The sequence below is a fragment of the Passer domesticus genome, chromosome 4 (assembly GCF_036417665.1).
Source record: "Passer domesticus isolate bPasDom1 chromosome 4, bPasDom1.hap1, whole genome shotgun sequence".
In the NCBI taxonomy this organism is placed as follows: Eukaryota; Metazoa; Chordata; class Aves; order Passeriformes; family Passeridae; genus Passer; species Passer domesticus.
The window spans coordinates 70,984,433-71,000,982 of record NC_087477.1 but is presented as its reverse complement, the minus strand read 5'-3'; the positions used below and the strand labels follow the sequence as shown (position 1 = coordinate 71,000,982).

At 40.5% G+C, this 16,550-nt stretch overlaps 2 long non-coding RNA genes across 4 annotated transcripts in view; both read left to right on the top strand.

Moving 5' to 3' along the window:
• The first annotated feature begins 353 nt into the window (after nucleotides 1-353).
• Nucleotides 354-16,550, top strand: part of LOC135299509 (uncharacterized) — a 54,446-nt gene continuing 38,249 nt past the window's right edge. Inside the window, exon 1 of the long non-coding RNA XR_010361483.1 lies at nucleotides 354-3,930. This is a non-coding gene — a long non-coding RNA (uncharacterized LOC135299509). The remainder of the gene's footprint in view (nucleotides 3,931-16,550) is intronic.
• Nucleotides 4,343-14,564, top strand: LOC135299508 (uncharacterized). Of its 3 annotated transcripts, none has more exons than XR_010361482.1 (4): nucleotides 4,343-6,893; nucleotides 8,588-9,014; nucleotides 9,647-9,701; nucleotides 10,572-14,564. It is a non-coding gene; the product is annotated as an uncharacterized LOC135299508 (long non-coding RNA). The 3 variants fall into 3 exon arrangements; XR_010361481.1 differs by lacking the exon at nucleotides 10,572-14,564 and adding an exon at nucleotides 9,933-10,180; XR_010361480.1 differs by lacking the exon at nucleotides 8,588-9,014.

Here is a 16,550-nt window from a genome sequence, read left to right as displayed (position 1 = left end):
GTACCAATTTCAAATCCAAGTAAAAAATAATTTTCAAAATTTTCTTTCCAACTCAGATAAAAATGACACAGGCTGACAAAAGCAGACACAATTCCAGGTAAAGCTTGTCTTTCTATTTTTACTATTCCCCTGATGATACCATTGTTTTCCCCTTACCTGTTGGTCACTCTGTAGCCATCATTGTGGTGATTTACTGAACAGTAGAGGAGGTAAAGCACTTGTTTTATTTAGGGTGGTACCAGGGGCAGAGGAGACCGGGTGAGTGAGGGCAGGCTGAGATATCTTGTGCAATCATGCAGCTTCACAGTGAAGTGCAAATAAAGAGTGGACTACACACCTCATCCATCCATCTATCTATCTATCTATCTGTCTATCTATCTATCTATATCTTTATCTCTATCTCATCTATATCTATATATATAGATGGTAAATCCCACACCGGTTCTAAAAAAAAAAAAAAAAGGCAGCAGCCAGGACAGAAAATCTCATCAATTTTTCATTCATGTCTATTTTTTCATGTTCCTACAGACAAAAAAAAGTCATGTTCCATGGCAGGAACTTCTGCAAAATGGAAGAGATTGCAGGATGCCACCCTAAAGTTGAGGCTTGTGAATGGTCCCAATCATTGGTCATTTTACATGGGTGCCATCATGCTGACCTTGGTCCTGTGGCTGCAGGTAGGGCTGCTGCTTGGGACAACAAAGGACTGTCTATGGCTTGGGGGATCAGTGTGGTTCTTTCTCCCTTCAGTGTAAATTAGGGATGTGTCCATGGCCAGTGAGGAGGTGAAGGAGGCTGGAGGAAGGAGGGAGGAATGGGAGGGAGCAGAGCAGAGTATGGAGGAAGACAGGGGGTAAGACACACAGGAGGGAAGAAACTAAGAAGGAAACTAATCAAGTGAGTAATTGAAAATTACTGTAATTTTCTTTTGAAGAGAATAAAAGTAAACTCACCCTCTGTGCAATTAGCAAGGAAACACGTTAACAGTTATCACAGCTGTGTGGGAAAGGGAGGTGAAATAGAAAGGTAAAGAGAATAGTGATGAAATTTGGTAATTTTTTTCACCATCCTAGCTTCCCCTAGACTAGAAGGTGATATTTCTGTCTCGTGATTGTCAGGTTTGAGTCATGATCTGAACTGAAGAGCTGGCAACACAGCAATTCCTAGTTAGGGCTAGAAAGACACATTTTTTTCCTTTAGTTTGAGGAGATAAAGATCGAGAAGACACATGGGACATGTCCCCAGAAGCCTAAGTAATCTTGTGGAAATGTTTAGCAGCTTTGTCTAAATTTCTCCTGCAAAATTGAAATTTGAACATCCCGTCTCACACAAAAGTAAAGCAATAAATCCAGGTTTTCTTGCTGTGTTTTAACTAGGTTTCTGTATGCCAGGTGAGAGACACAGAAGGGAATGAGCTCAGAGGAGCTCTCTGACATGTTCCCAGCAAATCTCAGTCTCTGGATCCCAAAACCTGAAAGCTCATCACCCGTTTTACAGTTTAGAACTGACGTCCAAGCTTCAATCCAAGAACATGTATTTGGCACCAGCCCTGGACAGCTCTCCTCCACGTGTTGTGAGCTTTTTGTGTATCCCTTCTGGGGAGTCCTCCCACAGTATGGAAGCCAGACACCTGTTCCTTTGTGCTTCAGCCTGGAGGCCAGGCTGTGTTCCCTCACCTGGAGGGACAAAGTCCTTCAGCAGCTCAGGTGTGTCTTTCCTGCCTGGATATTTTGTACTCAGGTGCTGGCCATTAGGAAATCTTTCTGTGATGCAAATTTTGTCTTTGGGATTTTTGATGTTCAGAATGAAGCAAGCCATGGCTAAGAGGTATGGAATTGTTGCTGAATTTATTCTTAGTATCTAGTCTAAACCTACTCTTTTTTAGTTTAAATTAATTAAGATGCCCCTGTAGCACATGCTGCTCTGCCTGCCAAGGATGGAGAAAAAGTAAGTTCATGACTCACCTTACCAGGAAGGCCTGCTCCATCGCAGGCAATTGACAGAAGATTTATACCTCATAAATATGTTTTTTTTCTCCACTCTGTTTTACAAAATACCACTTGGTTGTGTACAACTGCATGGATTTTCAGGTTGGGCTTGTGGAGAGGCTAAAAGAAGAGCTCACTAGATTCCTGCTGGTGCATGTTTTGCTGGCCCTCCCTATATCACAGGGTTTTTATGGTATTTGGGAAAAAAATACATCTGTGTATCTAGTTGTCATCATGTCATTCACTCACTTGCTCTGGAGCTGTTCTCATTCATGCCAAACTTTCTTTAGTGAAGCTGTCTGCAAGTTCTTTGTCCTTGGTCTCTTGCTCACTGCTGTGTCTGTGACAGGAAGGGCTGTCCCTCAGCTTGGCTTCTCCAGCTTGGGCAGCCACCCTTGACCTGCAGTGAGCCTTCATGGGATGGTTCCTCTAATTTAAAATAAAATAAAAATATGCGAGTTCACAATGCTTCCACCTCATCAGCATGAAGCATCAACTATGGCAACAGTGCTGCATTACTAATGAACTTTGGGGAAGATGTTTTTGGTTTTTTTTAAGCTATTCACTTTGAAAGACACTGTGGCTCTTTGAAAGCTGCTGACATTTTGAAATGTTAACGATGGTCACAATGGAAGATAGATTAGCAAGCGAAGACAAATATGCCCAGAGGGCCAGTAAACTATATTTATTACATAGTTCTAGTTACAACTTTTTACCTGTTAGCTTGTTTTAGGATATTACAGATAACTTCCTATATTCTTCCACTTTTTGTTCTTTTGGGCTTCTCAGGCAACAGAAAGTGCATGCCCACTGTATGCAGACAAACTGATTGAGGCTGTGTTGTATTTCTGTTTTAAAGCTGTGTTTTCTTCTGCCCAAAATGTGGGTGTTTTATTTTGTTGCACCTGAGCAGTAAAGTAACCTCCCCCAGGAGTGCAAACCTGCCTTTCTAGAAAAGTTGATTTTTCTTTACCAGGGTGTTGAAATCAAACTGGGAAATGTTCCTGGAAAGGTTATGGTTCCATGGCTTTCAGAAATGTATGAATGTAATAACTCAATTAAGGGCTTGAGAAGAGACCACATCTTACAAGATGTAGAAAACTTCACTGTCACTAGACAGTACCCTCAACTGGTGATAGTTTACTTATAAGTCTGTTTCCTCAGAATACCTTCTCCAGGAATGTAACTGGTTACTCTGCATTGCTCTCAGCAAGACAGATGCCCATCTGAGAGATGAATCATCTCATTTTGCTTTCAGGATTTTGATTTATGCACCATTGGAGATACTGTGGAGAATGGCAACAGCTTTACTCCTAGGGAGCAGACTGAATTGTGTACCACCCCTCTTTTATTTTGTTAAAAACAAAATCCTCATCTGATTTTTAGATTAATATAAGAATTATTCTGCTTTTTTTCTTCTGTGAATGCAAATGTCTTCCTTGTCAGTTCTCTGTTTTGCTCTCCATGGTGTATTTCACCGGCCTGACCTGTGCTTTGCTGCTCCTGGGCTAAGCAGAGATGCAGTTCAAAGTCTGGTGAAGAGCTCTTTCCACTCATGCTTGTCAAATTGAAATTCATTTTTGGAATGCTGAACTCAAGAACTTTGGCATTTTCTTTCTTGGTTTTTTTTTGCTAGTTCAAAATGAGTCATCTCCTGCCATTTAACGATCACAAAGAATTAAGGCAGTTGTCTTTTAGGGAGCTTCAGTACAGTATGAAAAATGCAGAGAACAGAAGGGCGGCTCTCCTCACCCTCAAACTGCAGTACTGTGCTTGGACAACTGGCTTTTCCCTGAGTCTGGTCACTGGGGCACCAGCTGTTATTTCAGAAAGTACATGGAAGTGTCTAAGAAAAGCAATTTTCCTGTCAGCGAGCTTTGTGTCCTACAGGAATCTGGAGCCTGTGGAAAATTTTTAGGGACCAGCAGATAGGAAAACATTGGTGAGTGTGAACCTGGAATTTATTTTCTGTTTTCCTGCTCCATATTGAAAAAAAAACCCAACAAAAACTCCAGAAAATTTTGCATAACTCTTTTTCTGAAAGATATTATAGTGTTACACACAAACATGTTCTCCAAACAATGGGGAAATTTGACCTATTATCTAGATGCATGAACTCATCACACTGATCTCCTGTAAGGAATGACAGAGAAATGAGAAACTGTTTGTCAGGAATGGTTCTTTGCTTGTCCCAACTCCCTGACTCTGCCTGGGAAGTTTTTGTGAGTCTGCTGGTCAGGATGGGCCAAAACTGAGCCAGGCATGTCTGTAGTGATTTTGTGCTAGACACCTGTAAATTTAGAGTGTGCCTGGGCATGTTCCCTTTCCATCTACAAACCTAGGCTCAACTGTCAGAGAACATAAGGAATATTATTATTTTTTGGGCCATCTCACTGAGATGAGTGCCATTCCTCTGTGCAGCTCTGCTGCCACCTGACCCAGGTGGGATGTGCAGGAGGATGTGTGCATGGAGGCTGTGCAGCCAGGAGTCCCTGCTATGGACCAGGAGCAGAGGCAGCAGTGGCAGAGGGTCCCACCAGCAGCTTTTCTGCAAGACTGTGTGGAGGAGCAGTCAGTGTGCAGTGAGGGATGGCAGGAGGTTTCCACTAGAGGTGAGGCAGCTGGTATGAACATCACTAATTACAATTTCAATTGAAACACAAATCCTGGCTCTGCAAGAATGGTGCAATTTAGAGAGTTAAATGGGACTTGTGTGCAGACCTTCGTGAATGTCAGTCTTTGGACAAGAGCCTAACAAATACTGACTTGTTTAGGAACAAATTTAGGGGCTAATATCTTTACCAACAGGAGGGGCAAGGTGATGGTGTCCTCTGGAATTTAAATATAACCTGCTACTCTACTGGAGTGAAAAGAGAGATATACATTAAGGGAGACATTTATCTCCATTTCTGGCACAACAGATTCATGTCCTCTCTGAAGTGATCTGAAAAGTAGCTTCCAATACACAATAAATTTTGCCTTTGTTTATTATTTCAGTAATGGACTTGGCCCAAATCAGAGCATTTACCATCTTTTACACCATTTTTGTTTTGAAGCTTGTGGGGAATTTTCTAACATAGAATTTAATCCCAAAGAACAGGAAAATGATTCCAGAAATTACTTGTGTTATATTGTATAGTAACAGCGTGTGCTTTGGGAGTTAAATTCAAGCCTTTATAAGTAATAAATTGTGGACCACAGTGCACATTGATTACATTCTGTAGGATACTTTGTGAAATTATAGAAAAATATGTTTTTTTCCTGGCAGCTGTAATGTTACAATGAAATCAGTTCCAGATACCTGGCTGTTATGCCTGAAGTATCTTGGAGAAGCCTGGATGTCGGTTTATTCCAGGTGGTTCAAAGCATGTGTGTGCATTAATCCAATGCATGTCTTAATTTTTAAAAACTCTCTAGGTCTGAAATATTTGAACATTGGCTTTCCAGGAACATAGACACAGAATTTGGTGTAATGCTGTGTGGATGTGAGGACTTAGATCCACTTTACTCCCAGGAACACTTTAAAATAGATTACAGATACAGTGATAGGGCAAGAGGAATGATTTTAAGCTGAAGGAGTCATATTTACATTAGATATTAGGAAGACATTTACATGAGGGTGGTGGGGCACTGGAACAGGTTGCCCAGAAAAGCTGTGGATGCCCCACCTCTGGAAGTGTTCAAGGCCAGGTTTGATGGGGTTTTGAGAAACCTGGAATAGTGAAAGGAGTCCCTGCACATGGCAGGGGGTTGGAATTTGATGATCTTGAAGGATCTTTCCAACTCACACCATTCAATGTTTCTATGATTTTTTTCAGCTTTGGAGAGTTGATCAGAAAAAGCTTACAAGACAAATTTTGCAGTGTTAGAAGAGGGAGGAAAAGGGACTGAACAAACATAGGTTTGTGATGCCTGATCCCAAAAATTTCAACTCTTTTAATGAAGATGTGTCCACATATTCAAACTTACATCACTCAAATATTTATTTATTTCATTCTTCCTTATTATTGGTGCTCACTGAAAATCACATGATAGCAGAAAAGGTATTTGATAGTTGTGAAATCAATACTAATTATTCCTTTGCCAAATTGTTTTAAAAGCACATTTAGATAAATGCCATAAGTAGATGGGGATGGTTTTTCCTGAAAAGCAGAAATCTTGTGCACTGAATAGTTTGCTCATCTGTACTTGCAATGGAAGTAATTACCATCACACTTTAGTGTCTGCTTTCAACAGAATCAGCAGAACTTGATTAAGCTTAAGAATCAGCCAGAAGATCCAGGAAGAAAAAAATGGCATAAATCTATATTTATTTGAAGAAAACGGTACATGGAAAAAAACCTAGAATGGCTTTGATTGGAAGGAACCTTAAAAATCATCTAGTTCCAGCCCCACTCCCGTGGGCAGTGATACCTTCTGCTAGACCTGGTTGCTCAGGAGCATGGGAGGAGAGGCTGGAGCTGGATTCTCTCACCCAGCTCATCTCACTGGGGCTGGGCTGAACTGTCAGGCCATGGATAAAGCTCCTGCTCCAATCAGGATGGGATGGGGGTGCCCACAGGTCTGTTCAAGCATGGACATGGCTGTAACTCATGCAGAACCAGGTGTTCATTAATCAGCTGAAGGTCTGATCTCTTGACACCAGTTTTGTATGGATCACTGAAGAAGGGTTGCACCTCTTTGGCTTTGTGGTGGCCTACACTTACCACAGTATGTGTATCCCTTTGTGAGGCAGTTTTAGGAAAAAAAGGCTCACTTTCACCAGGTGTGTCTCATTTCCTTGGCTGCCCTATAACCAAGGGAGGGAAGGACTCCCTAGGACACAGTTTGAGTGTCAGGCAGGAGGCAGGCAGCCCCAGGACTAAGGACAGCCTTTGTGGATGCCTCTCAGTGCCTTGGAAACCTGTAAGTCTTTTCCCCCTATGAAAATCCTTTGTCATCAGGAAAGTTTCAATTTTTCACATTTCACCTTAGCATGAAATTTTCATTTCTTCTTGATGGGTGTAAAAGACTGGGACTTTATCACCATTACAGTGATATACACCCAGGGCCAATATCTGCAAACTTACATAGGCACAATAGCATTTATAGTCTCACCAGAATTTAGAGGATCATTTTTACTTCAGGAAACTATGATTTAATTTTTTTTCTTTTTTCTTTTTTTTTTTTTTTTTTTTACATTATTGATCTAAAATTTCATTATGTAACTGTGGAAACAAAGCCCTGCATCCAGCCCTGGTTACAGCTGGGGCAATACTTTTGGTGGGAAGCAATGTAATGCTATCATGCACTTATCACCATGGCATCCAGGTAGTACTTATTTTTCTTAATCTTTCTGCAAACTGCACACATTTATCGGCTCTCCAGCCTGATATTTCTGGCACAAAGTGATTAAAGGTGTGATCCAGCAACCCTGCTATCTCTGACAAGCTAAGCAATGTCAAGATGGACAGGGAAAGAATAATTTAGATAATTTGTTAGGTGAATTTCTCTCCCTGTCATATCTTTCTATTTAAAAGTAATTTGTGTAACCTGTAAAATTGGAAGGTGATTATTAGATTACTGAGAATCTGGGCAGAAATTTGAAAGAGGCAGATTTGATAACTGTAGGAACCATGTTACAAAAAGCTGGCATTTGAGTTTACTTCCTTAAAGACCAACACAAACTACAACATTTAAAAAACTATTTTGAATAATTTAGAAGAGACAGATTTCAAACCCACTTGCAGACCTTTTCCCATTGCTCAGTTGCTGACAGAGTAGCCCTTTTTAAAGATGTTCGTGGCCCAACTTGCCATACTAATTTCATGTCAAAATATAGCCACCTCTGTTTTTGCTCATATGCTTTTCAAGGTCTCTTGAAAAGCCTGTCCTTTATCACTAGTATTTTATAATAAATATTTCCATTCACTAGTGTTGTTCTGTGAATAATGGATGAACTGAGCACAGGAAGTGTCAGTCCAACAGTGGGATTTGGGCTCTGGGTGGGAGGGAACAATTTTAATTCTAGCCCTTATTTTTCTTATGCTGTTGGAAGAATGCTTTTAGACTTTATGAGTGTAAAACTCAGGCCACTGCCCTGATTTCAGGTGTCCTCTGTTTTCATTGTGCAAAGTTGTTTTGGTTGTTTTTTTTTTTTTCCTGAAGTCATTTGGATGTTTTAGATAAGTTGTAACTGCCCAGGATGAGACATGAAGTGTGGATTTGCTACTGTTGTACTGCAAATGCCTTTTATAGCAGTAATAGTGGAAAGACAGGACAGAGAAAGAAGGCAGGCCCCTTCTACCCCAAGGGTTACTGGTACTGAAGGGGATTCTGGCTTTGAATGTCATTTACAATTGAGCATGCAATAATGTACCTGCATCAGGGCCTTCTAGAGCCTGAGAGATAATTATGGTGAAATCTACACACCAAAAAGTAAGCTGGGGATGTTAGAGGTCTCCTCTCCCCCTGCCTGTGTGTTCTGGGTCCAGAGCCATGCTGGGTCCTTTCTGTCTCCAGCCACTGCTGCCACTGCAGTCTGTGCGGTGTTCTGTTTTATTCTGCTCAGAAGCACTCTGCCTGTGATAGGCATGGCCAGCTTCCCTGCCTCCTTTCAGGCTCATCTGACAATCTTCATAAGGGGAAGAGCCATCAGATGTCCCCATGGCTCTGATGCCCTCTCTGATGGGACAGAACGACCTTGGGCAGACGGGTGGAGATGAAGCAGCTCCTCGGGGGTCCCGCGGCTCTGCTCTCAGAGGAGGACCAGCAGCATCTGCAGATGGGTTCCTGAATTTTCCCAGCCTCCCTGCAAGCACATTTCACCCTTTACTGCTGCAGCAGCTCTTGCAGCAGTAGAACTTCATTGCTTGTTGTGTGGTGTTAGCCATTGCCACAGTGACACCTGAGGAGTTGCTGGGAGAGGTCACAGGGCACAACCCACCCCGAGGCAGGCATTATAACCATGACCACGTTGGTGCTGTTGAAAGGTGATCCTTAAAATGTACTTCACAGGGTGTCTCTCTTCCAAGAGAGATATTTAAGGTAAAACATTATGTAACAACTGGAAATAGATAGTCAGCTATTCAAAGTTAATTACCTCTGCTGATGAAAGGACTAATATTCAGCAACTGTGCAGTGTAAGTTTATTGTGGAGCAGATGTTGGGAAATTGGAGTATATATTAAAGAGTCTCCATTTTCTGTTTATTTTCAACATGGTGTTGTGTGAGTGTATATTCTTGTGACTCATTTGGGAAGATAAACTTCTGCCTCCCAAGTTCCAATGCCCAGCAAGGCACCTGGGAAGTTTTCAATGGGTTTTGGTAGAGCTTTTTCATTTAACATAGCCTTAATGAGGAGCATATTTACACCACCCACTGGTTCCATCCAGATAACACAAACTGGAATCTCCTTCTCCAGAATATTGACACAAATCACTGCCACCACTAAAGCCGAACCATGAACCAAGATAATAAAATTATTTAGCAGCAATTTTTTTTTCCATGTGGCTTTAAAACACAGTGTAACTGAGTGTTGTGACATTTCTATATTGTGATGCTCAGGTGTAATCACTAGGGACTTTCCAGACTGGTATGTGTAGCATTTTGAATTTTAGATGCTAACTAAAACTTTTCTTGATTCCTATTGATTTCCTTTTTTGGACTTTTTCCATCAGCCAGGTGGAGCACAGTTAAACTCTGGGTCTGTGGATATTGTATGGATGAGAGAAGGTAACCCCATTTTGCAGTTATTATCTAGAAGTGATACACTCAGTACGGCTATGGCTTTTTCTCTGCTGCACTGTAAAAAAATTCAGGGTGAAATAAGTTCTGAGCAAATAAAAACACTCTCATCTGTACAGCATGGTTTTGCTGGAGACAGAAATATACAGATAACAGGAGAGAGGCTTTTCTGGGTGAAGTCACTCAAAGATTCAACAATTATCTCTTGTTTTCTTTCAGTTCAGAGAATTGCACTGAAAGGCTTTGATTATAGTGTGGAAAAAGAAAAAAGGATGAAGAGAGCTGAAGCACAGATTATTCCACGTGGAGTTAGAAACACCTGTGTCTGTATATTTCTCACTCCCAGCCAGGGGTGGGGGATTCAGGGCACTTATAGAGTAAGAGAAATTGTCATTGCATTACTGCTCACTCTGTGATTTCCAGCTGTTCATAGTCTTGTTGTGATAAAGGTTTTATCTTGCCTTGTATCTGATTGCCAAAGATTTAGTCCAGAAGTTTGAACCTGTGAGCAGCAGAAAACTGCTGCAAATGGCCATGGGAAAACCATGGAAGTAACCATAACTAGTGCCTTGTTAGAGAGGGGTTAATTGCAACTAAGTCACTTTTCTACAATTTATTCCTTAGCACAACCAGACAAAATCCTTCCCCAGCTCCCACAGACATCTACTCTACTGTCATACTGACCTTGCTGGTATATAAAAAAAAAGAAATTGCAACTGACCCCCACTAGTTCTTGTTGAATCCAGCAAGAGCACAGTTTATGTCTTCCATTTCTGCAGCAACCTCTTATATACATGGCTTTTCTCTGTGTGGTGGTTTTCTTTATGCTGAGCCCTGGTTCTTTTGATCTTTTTTCAGAGGTTCATGTCTGTCAGCACCACAGAACTTCTTCCTCAAAATCTCTGAGGTGAGACTCAGCCACTTCCCTGGGCAGCCTGTTCCAAAGCGTTGTCAGGGAAGTGGTGGAGTCAACACCCTGGAGGGGTTTAAAAGACAAGTAGATGTGGCAGGTTTAGTGCTGAACCTGACACTGCTGGGTCAAGAATGGGACTTGGTGATCTTAGAGGTGTTTTCCAACCCAAATGATTCCATAACTGTTGGGTTCTGTGGACTGGTTTCATTTCTCATCAGTGCAGCTTTGGTTTGTGACCTGCAGGACTGAACTGCAGCTTTGGTTTGTGAACTGCACTTCCTTGTGAGCCCTGAGCAGTGGCTCAACCACACCAGCGGTGGGCTTGAAGTGGGAGTGAAAATGTGTAAATCACAATTCTCATGAAAAGCCTGCAGGATCACAGACCTGAAAAATGCTGTTTGCAGCAGTGCTGTGTAAGCTGATAGAAAGCAGAAAACAATGGAATTGGTGGATAGTATGAGGAGTGGGCTGGATCTATGTGGGGAGGGAAGGTGCTGGGAGAATTGTGCTTAAAAGAAGCAGCTGAGACTAAGAAAAAGGGTGTTCTCAATGTCTTGGTGTCATTTTGGAGTCAACATGTAGGCTGAATAATGTGATTTTTCTCCTCCCTGAAAGCACTCACCAGAAGCCAGGATTTTGACCTGGTCAGGCAGGCTGAGAGCACCCACTGAGCACCTCTAAAGTTGCTTGGCAAATTCAAACAAGGGGAACAGTTCCTGTTTGTAAAAAACAGTGGATTTTGCCTGGGAGACTAAATTAAAAAATGTTTTGCTGTACCTGAGCCATCCTGTCATGTATAAACCCAGGCTTTAGCAGTCAACCCCCAAAAATTCTGAATCCATGTTATCACACATGTTATTTTCTACACACATTTTGCTAGAGTGCATAAAAAGATGCAGGCATCAATAGATTAATATAACTCCCCATTCTACTGCCAACATAAACTAAGCAATATAGAAAGGACTCCACTATTTCAGTATTAACAAGATCATAAAAATTCATGAGGCATTCAAAGCTGCTAGTTAAGCTGTGTGAGAATTTCTGAATATGCTCTGTGTAGGACTTGACTGAAAATAACTCACAAAAACTTAGTTTCAGTGGCTTTTTAAGCTGCTCTAAGTTCTACAAGAACTATGATTTTCCTATTGTTATTTGTTATTGTTATTTGGCCCTGGATTTGCACAGACAGCTCTCCCAGAATCACACAGATATTACAAACTTTGCATCAATAACTGGGTGTAAATGTAGAAAAAGCCAAAGCAGCAGGGACCTGGAATACCTCTTCACTAATTATACACAGTTGTATTTCTATTTGAAGGACTAGAACTATTCCAGTGATGATTTCTAGAACTTCTCCTTTCTAACTAAAGAAACCAAATCACTAAACTCTGACAGATACATAAATAATTTATAAATCTGTGAACTGGTCTGGAAAAGTGCTTCAGTTTGTGCAATTTAGTAAAGACATACATGATGCAAGGAGATACAGTTTACTGAACTACTTCTATTAAAAATAGAAAAAAATGTTTATGTTGTACAGCACATAAAGCTGTATTTCATATGTTTTTGTGTGCGTATATATATGTATAAAATAATCTAAATATAAAGAACTCTGCATGAAAAAATATATATAATTATTCCCCTATGCTGCATATGATTTCCATCATTCTGGGAATGGATTTACTAACTGAATATAATTATTAAAATGAAAGGATTTTTTTTAATACATTCCCTGTTTTGAATAAAAAGATCTCTGCACATGTAATTTTGGGAATGAATCACATAGCTGCACTATTGACCCATAAACAAAACTCCCCTTGGGTCTGAGATGCTTGTTTCTCTGTGCATAACTATTATTTGAATTTATTGCACAAGAAACATTTGGAAAGAGCAATTATCTGAAAATCATTATTTTATAAGATCAACTACCATCATGACAGAAAAGATATTTAAAGTCTGTGAGCATTCTTCATACTCTGCTGAATGTATACAAGGAATAACTGACTAATACCTAGCTGTCTACTCTATGTTTTTCCTTCTGTTTTGCACTGGGATACATCTGAAGCACAGTCATTAGTCACCACTAAGTGACAGAACTCTATTTGCTCCACCAGATAACAGTGGGGTCTAACCAAACTGGCATGATTGCAGTGCCATTGTCACTGGGCTATCATACCTGAAAAAACTCAACTTTTGAGTGTTATGTGTGATTTTTTTTTCCAAGCAGTGATTTTTCCTTGGGCTAGAAATGTTTGTAGGCACTTATGCTGAGCACTCAATCTAATGTGCCAAGGATGCACCTGAGGTTGAAGAGTCAGCTGGCAGAGCCTGGCTGGGCAGAGCCTGGCATTTAGCTGCTATTTCTGCTTCCCACAACCCCTTCAGAGTTTGCTTTTTGCCTGAGAGGCTGTTGGAAAGACAAGCAGAGTGCAGGAGGGAGAGTGGTGCTGCTCCTTCAGGGCTCCCAGCCCCCAGGGCTGTCCTGCAGCTGAGCTGCCTCCTTCCAGGACAGCAGCAGCCAGAGCAAGAGGAGCTCTTCCAGCTTCAGCACCTTTGTGAACTTCTATGACATTTGATCTTCTTCTTCTTCTTCCTTTTTCTCTGATAGCTCCCTCGCTATTGTCCAGCTGACAAAAGCATAGACTTTGAAGGGGGTTGTGAAAATGTTATTTGATGGTTTCTTAAATAAATACTATGCAAGATTTTTTTTTTTCCCCAAGAGAATCTTATGTTTCTAAATCTTGGGAATAGGCAAGGGCAGAATTTTTTGCCAAGAAAAACACATATACACAAATAAAGAAAACACCAAAAATTACAGAGTAAAGCAACTATTGAGTTTCATAAATATGAAGCACAAAATGTCATGGAGCAGATTAGGCATTTATCATGTTTCATCTCAATAAATTGTAAGATTTATGTCCTTTAAGTAACTGTGAAAGGACTAAAACAAGTAAGCACTGCTGCCAGGCTGAGGGAGTGGATCTGTGACCTGCTGCCAGCAGTGCCACTGTGCAGGAACTTGGTCAAACCCAGCCAGCCCTGAGGGGGGCAGATCCTGAGCTGGTTGAGTTGTGCATGTAGGTCAGATGAAATATTACAGATAAATGCCCAGGGCAAATCTGGTCATTGTAATAATTCCTGCTGAGCATATTCTGAAAGCAGGAAGCAACTTGTAGAGATGGTTTTAATTTCAGTCTTAGGAGGCAGCAGTCATATCCTGCTTAGCTCCACAATAAATCTTTAGGACCACAGACTGGGGAGATTAGTACTGATTATGAACAAGGACCCAGTCCTGCTAATTTTTAACCTGATGACTAGCTCTCATTTGTGTTGCTTATCAATAATTTTCTCATCACCAAAAGTATTTATGTGAATATTTAGTGCTGTGTAAAGGTTTCTGAGTGAAATCCTGGCCTGTGATGACAGGGAAGAGTAAAATGCCAAGCACTGCCTGCCTTAGATCCTGCAATATTTAAAGGTAAAAACTCTCTAAAAACTATTATGTGGGGCCCCAGAGAGAATGGCTTTAATATTTGACTATTTTGGTATTTTTCTTTTGATTCTGAAATAGGAGCAACCTAAAAGACATTACATTAACTACTGGAGCTGGAAAAAGCTTTCTACTCTTCACCTATTGAAGCTGTTCATGGTATAACTGATTGTCCTGGCTTGTAAAATAAGCATGTATTCTTTTTTTGCCATCTGTTGGGGGTTAGGCAGTTTTTCTTATCTCTTTCAAGAACAATGACACTGCCAGGAAGATAATCTCCTGCTGATGGGCTATTGAATTACTCACTGTGGCTGGTAAGATTAGTTACATCATCCCATTGGGAGATGCTCCACCCAGAGGGAGGAGCCAAGCATCCCTGCCACCATAAAACAAGCATTTCTGAGACCACAGACAGCCTTCTTCGCTGGATTTCCCAGAGGAATCAGGAACCAAGGCCCAGCTGCTCCTTCGCCGCGTTTTCAGAAAGGATCTACACCCTTCTGCAGATCGCCGCTCCAGGAGGAGCAGCCACCAGCTGGCTGGACTACTATCAACACCCTGACTTCTCAGGGTGTCAGGTTTTTCTCACTCTGCCAGTGGTTTTTTGCTTGTGCTAAATTACATTGTTATTTAGTTTTTTTCTTCCTAGTAAAAAACTGTTATTCCCATTCCCATATCTTTGCCTGAGAGCCCTTTTAATTCTGAAATTGTGATAATTCGGAAGGAGGGGGTTTACCTTTTCCATTTCACAGGAGGCTTTTGCCTTCCTTCACAGACTCCTGTCTTTTCAAACCAAGACACTGATCAAAAGTGGCCATCAAATAAGTGTCCATGATCTAATATTGTGTACAGAAGAAAGCATTGTCAATGTCTTTCATTTGAAAGATAAAAGAAATGTCTTTGCCTTCAAAATCTGATTTTTAAGTAGTATTGAGTAACTTAATGACAGTGAAAGCAAGTATGATGTGTTACAATATTCTGTCACTTCTAAATTTAAACCAAAAATTGTCTTAGAGCTGAGAACAATTTTGAATTCCAGAGTGATCATCTCTTCAGCACCACCCACATCCCAAGTGCCAACATCACCTACTCCATTTGGAGTCCAGCTCTTCAAGTCAGTACTCTGGAGTACAAAGCTGACCCTATTTAGTAAATAGTTTGAGAATATTTAGAAAACATACTTATTAAGTTTTTGCAATTTTAAATAATCAGAGCTAGCTGTCCTGGTTCATAATGAACACACAAGCTTGCCAGACATGCTGATTCTCCTCCTACTCTTGCTGAATTGTTAGAATTTTTTTTTTGTCTTACTAACATTCATTTCTCATGCTGATTAGCCAAGGCTGTGAACAATGAGAAAAGGTTGAAACTTTTACCAAGTAACAGCTGTGCAAAATATGAGTTAATGAAATGTAGCAAAGCTTTTAAAAGAGCTAAAAAAGTTCAGAACACAATCTCCCAATGGTTATCAGTAGGCATAATGTTTCAAATTTAATATGAAAACTTCCCTGGGCAACTCGGGGCTTAGATTTTGGGTTTTTTTGAAACAATGTGAGACTTATATGCTAATTTCTTTAAATTTATTTTGAGACATCAAAGGAAAACATCAAAACTCTTTTCATCCAACTAGAGAACAATTTGTATTGAAGACCCTCAGGAAGCAGCAGGTATTAGCATAGTGCTCAGGCTGGGCCAAGCTAAATATACTCTTCAAGGATCTAGTGATGCATTTTGTACACCAGAATCTCCCAGCCTTTCAGTGGGGAGGCCTCATTGCCACCCTCCCTTCTTTCCCCTCTTCTTTCCCCACCTTCCTCATGTCTTATTTATTTATTTTTTGGGTAGTGCTGGAGTTTCCCCACTTCTGTGGTCATCTGGGTCAAGAAATAGTGTTCACTGCAACCTGTAAGAATTGTGACAGCATGCCTGAATGGCAGCCCAGAAAAGCATCAGCTTGTGTCCATAATTTAACTGTACATCTGAAAAGAAGATGGGACTGTGATCTAATGGCCAATTATAGGCAATTCAGCTCCTTGGAGAAATTTCTTAGCTGTTATTATCTACAGCTTTTCTTTATTTCAAGTGCCTAACGTAAATATGAAAGTTATTATTAATTTAAATACCTACTCCTATAAAAATTCATTAATTCTAATTTGTGCTAATGAATTCTACAGCTTTGGTTATGTATTTCTGAACTTTTCTATTACCTTTAAATTAATTTTTAATTGCTCATTGAATAGGTGTCATGTACTAAAAAATAAGCCATCTGTCTTGCATCCCGTTTTTCTTGGCCATGTTTATTCTTAACTGATATTCCATTAGAAAACTTAGTTTGTAATATTATATTTTTTTTGTAATGTCCACTGTTATCCCTTTGGCCTTTTGTTTTGTTTGATTACTATTGCACAGTGAACAGTGATCTCAGAGTGATACT